Genomic DNA, 4,953 nt, shown 5'->3' with positions numbered 1-4,953 from the left:
TATCAAGCCGTGCATCTCCAATGGATTATTTCTTCATCTTCTTCCAAGAATGAAAGAGACCAGAAACTAAGCCACTGGGATACTTTTGGAGGACTTCTACTTCCTATTTGGTCATTTTCAATGTCAACTAGTAAATTTTACCATGCTATGGAGTTGATTGAAATAAGTCTAGGGAAATTAACAAAAATTGCTCCCTTTGACATTTACTAGTACAACAGTTATAATTCTACTTAGCCCAAATTGAAGTCTGCAGGTCACCTTCTGCAGCAAGTGTTTCTGGTCCTCCTCAGTTTCAGCAAGCAAGATTGTGTCATCTGCACAACTCAGGTTGTTGGTGAGTTTTCCTCCAATCCTGATGCCACATTCATCTTCATGGAGCCCAGACTTCAGATGATCTGTTCTGCATACAGATTGAAAAGTAAGGCCCACCCCTCGCCCCGCCGCTGACATTACAGAGCTCCCAGTGGTTGACTCTTCACCGCACTGAAACCATTAGTAAAAATCCTTGTGGTTAACAGCAGAGGCTTCAGAGTGTAACCTGTACTGGGGCCTAGAAATTATTTTAAATGGCGAGTGATACGTCTCAAGGTGAACTCGTCCATCCTAAGGCACTCCCACTTATAGTAGGAGCTCAGCTGATCCACGCGGACAAGTTAGACTGTAGAAGATAGCACCATGCCAATTTGTCCAGCTGTGAACTCTACTCGGGAAACTCCTCCTAAAAGCAAGCTAGCTGATGGAGAGGAAGAAAAACCAGAACCAGACATAAGTTCTGAGGAATCGCTCCCACTGTAGAAGAGCAAGAGAATGAAACTCCACCTGCGACGTCTAGTGAGACAGAGCAGCCAAAAGGAGAACCTGAAAATGAAGAGAAAGAAGAAGACAACTCTTCTGAGGAAGCAAAAAAGAATGAGAAAGAACAGTCTAAAGAAAAGGAGAAGAAAGTTTAAAAAAACAATCCCTTCTTGGGCTACACTTTCTGCCAGCCAGCTCGCCAGGGCCCAGAAACAAGCACCAATGGCTTCTTCCCTACGTCCCAAGATGGATGCAATCTTAACTGAGGCCATTAAGGCATGCTTCCAGAAGAGTGGTGCATCTGTGGTTGCTATTCGAAAATACATCATCCATAAATACCCTACAAGCGTTGAAAAGCGAATTAAATAGAGGTGTGATAAAACAGGTGAAAGGAAAAGGTGCTTCTGGCAATTTTGTTCAGTTTGTGGTTCAGAAATCAAGGAAAACATCCCAGAAATCAAGAAACAGAAAGACTTCTGCAGTGGATCCAGAACCACAAGTGAAATTGGGGGATATTCTACCACTGGCCTTTACTTGTCTTTGTGAACCTAAAGAAGCTTACAGTCTGATCAGAAAATACGTGTCTCAGTATTTTCCTAAAGCTGTTGAAGAATGCTCTGTAGAGGGCAGTAGAGAGAGGCAACTAGAACAAATAACTGGCAAAGGTGCTTCAGGAACGTTTCAGCTGAAGAAATCAGGGGAGAAGCCCCTGCTTGGTGGAAGCCTGATGGAATGTGCAATCTTGTCTGCCATTGCTGCCATGAATGAGCCGAAGACTTGCTCCACCACTGCTCTGAAGAAGTATGTCCTGGAGAACCACCCAGGGACCAGTTCAAACTACCAAATGCATCTGCTGAAGAAAACTCTACAGAAGTGCGAAAAGAATGGCTGGATGGAACAGATCTCTGATAAAGGATTCAGTGGCACCTTCCAGCTCTGTTTTCATTATTATCGCAGCCCAGGAGTTCTATTTCCAAAGAAAAGAGTCAGAAGATTCTGAAGAGGAGGATGAAGATGAAGATGATTCCTCAGAAGAAGACGAAGACTCGAAGATGAAGAGCCACCCCCTAAAAGAAGGTTTCTGAAGAAAACCCCAGCCAAGTCTCCAGGGAAAATGGCAGCCATGAAGCAGAGAGGCCCCAAACCCCCAGTTAAAATTCCTGCAGCCCAGAGAGGAAAAGCTAGGCCCCTGCCCAAGAAAGCCCCTCCCAAGGCCAAAACTCCTGCCAAGAAAGCTAGACCCACATCCCCAGTCATCAAGAAATCCAGTGGTAGTTCTTCAAAGAAGCCTGCAGTCAGTGTGAGAAAGGAAGCAAAATTGCCTGGCAACGGCAAATCCAGAATGAAGAAGTCTTTCAAAGCAAAAAAGTAAATTTTCTAGGGAAAAAAGGTATCATAATGAAATTCAGATTCTTATTTTCTAAGGTAAGTGTGCATTTGTTTTACTTTTGATGCTTATAAAACTACTGTCCTTCTCCACTCACCCCCAAGAATATTGTGGTGAGGGAATATAAATAAACCAATTTAGGCATTTGGTTAAAAAAATAAAGTACGGACATAGGAAATATCACTGGCATACACCCTTCTCAATTTTGAACCATGCAGTGTTTTATTGCTCTGTTCTGATGACTGCCTCCTGGTCCAAGTATAGGTTACACATAAGCACAATTAAGTATCTGAGATTTTCATTCTTCGTCAAGTTTGTCACAGTTTATTGTGATCTACACAGTCTTAAATGTCTTTGCATAGTCCATGAAAAACAGATAGATATTCCTCTGGTGCTCTCTGCTTTCAGTCAAGGTCTATCCAACATTAGCTTTAACAATCCTAGTACCAGTGACTGGGGTAATGGGGATAGGCATGCAGAGGCAGTAAGATTGACACAGAATAGAACAGGATTTGGCGCTGTTGCACATAGGGTCATTATGAATTGCAGGTGACTCAACAGAACATAACAATAACAACAATAATAACATTCCTAGTACCATGACCTCTTCTAAATCCAGGATGCCTCTATGGTTGTTCTCTGTTGATGTGCTGTTCCAGTCGTTTTCTGATAATTTTTATCAGAATCTTTCTTCCTTGTAAAATTAATGATATTGTTTGATAATTTCCATACTCTGTATGGTCACCCTTCTTTAAGTGGGAACAAATATGGATCTCTTCCAATCAGTTGGCCAGGTGCTTGTCCTCCATATTTCTTGGCACAATATGGTGACTGCATTCAGGGCAGCATCTGTTGGTTGAAATATGTCAATTGGTATGCCATCAATTCCTGGGGCCTTGCTTTGCCATTTCCTTCAGAGCAGCTTGAATGACTTCCTTCATCACCACAAGCTCTTGCTTATATTGTGTTTTATGAAAAATGTGTTTGGGTACAGTGACTCTGTATACTCACTCCATCTTGTTCTTCTTTATTTTTCCTTCTTGGATCATTTAATATTCTGTCCAAAGCATCCTTATGTATTGCAACTTAAGCCTTGAATTTGTTCTTCAGTTCCTTCAGCTTAAGAAGTGCATAGCAAGTTAGACCTTTCTGATTTTCTGACTCCAAACCTTTACACATTTCCTTTGCTTTGTCTTCCTGAATAGTCCTTTGAAATCTTCTGTTCAGCTCCTTAATTTCTTTATTTCTTCCCCTTTCTTTAGTTTCTTGGCACGTTAGTGCAATATTGAGAGTTTCATCTGACATCTACCTTGATCTATTCTTTCTCTTTTGTCTTTGTAATGATCTCTTGCATTCTTTATGGATGATATTCTTGATATCCTCCCACAGCTCATCTGGCCTTCCCTCATTAGTATTCAAGTTCTCAAATCTGTTCCAGAGACAGTTTTGATATTTGAGTGGGATAAACTTAAATTCAAATTTTGGTTCCTGTAGATTTGATTTAATCATCTTTAGCTTCAGCTTGAATTTGCATATGAGTAGTTGGTGGTCTGTTCCACAGTCAGCTCCTAGACTAATTTTCACAGCTAATATCAAGCTTCTCCAGCTATTCTTCCCACAGATGTGGTCAATCTTATTCCTACGCATATCATCAGAAGAAAATAATGTGTATAATATGTGTTTATGTTTCTTGTAATAAGTATTTGCAATTAGTAGGCCATTGATTATACAAAATTCTATAATTCTGTCTCCAGCATCATTTCTGTCACCAAGTCTATATTTTCTCACTATTGAGCCTTCTTCCCTGTTTTCCAACTTTTGCATTCCAGTCATCCATTACTATTAATGTATCTTGGTCGCATGTTTGATACATTTCTGATTGTGAAATTTGGTAAAAATCTTCTATTTTCTCCTCTTTGGCCCTTGTTGTTGATGCATATATTTAAATTATAGTAGTATTCACTGGGCTTCCTTATATGTGTATGGTTATTATCCTGCCACTATCTAGAAATGACTTTTTCAACAATGAAAGCAACCTCATTTTTCCTCACATTTTCATTTCCAGATCATAATGATTCGCTGACTTGGCAGTCCATCTCTTTTTGCCAATAACTAACGTTGATATTTATGTGTTCCATTTCTTTCTTACAATGTCCAATTTTCCTGCATTCATGCTTCTAATTCATTCCCCATTCTAATCACTAGTGTTTGCTTACAACTGTTCTTCCTTTGTGCTTCCATATTTGAGGGCTCAGTCTCAGTTGCTGTATCTGCTAATCTACTCTAAGTGTTCTCTATTGTATGTAGGGTTTTCGAAAGTCTATTATTTTGGAATGGATGCCAATCCTTTCTACTCTGTCTTAATTCAAATGCTCATATTTAGAAAAGTACCTGGCAGAGAAGCATTTTAAAGAAAGGAGGAGATGAAAGATATTTCCCAATTATAGAAGCAACTAATAGATTCAGTGTTGCTCCCTGCACTTGGCAAATATGTCCTGAACCCTCCCTTTCCCTGCTCCACTAGCATCCCCGTCCACTCCCACCTATTCCCATTCAATACCTCTCTCAAGTCCTCTGTACTTCTGTGATTTTGAATGCCTCATGCCTCCCACTGTTGTGCCCAGGCTCTAAATTCAAATTCCAGGTACTAGAATTAGAGAAGGTTTTCTATTTCATACAGTTCTGAGAAAAAGTCCTTTGCCTTGAGCTTCTGCTCCAGACTTACTTCTTATGGCCTAGTGCTTCTTCTCTTCCATTTTCAGCATGCTGCT

At 40.3% G+C, this 4,953-nt stretch overlaps 1 pseudogene; it reads left to right on the top strand.

Moving 5' to 3' along the window:
* The first annotated feature begins 566 nt into the window (after nucleotides 1–566).
* On the top strand, nucleotides 567–2,167 carry LOC102874514 (annotated as a pseudogene).
* Nucleotides 2,168–4,953: the final 2,786 nt, after the last annotated feature.

This window comes from Elephantulus edwardii, unplaced genomic scaffold, assembly GCF_000299155.1.
Source record: "Elephantulus edwardii isolate Elephantulus edwardi_28Jun2011 unplaced genomic scaffold, EleEdw1.0 scaffold00190, whole genome shotgun sequence".
In the NCBI taxonomy this organism is placed as follows: Eukaryota; Metazoa; Chordata; class Mammalia; order Macroscelidea; family Macroscelididae; genus Elephantulus; species Elephantulus edwardii.
Note: the sequence above shows the minus strand (reverse complement) of the source record. Positions and strands in the feature narration are given on the sequence as shown.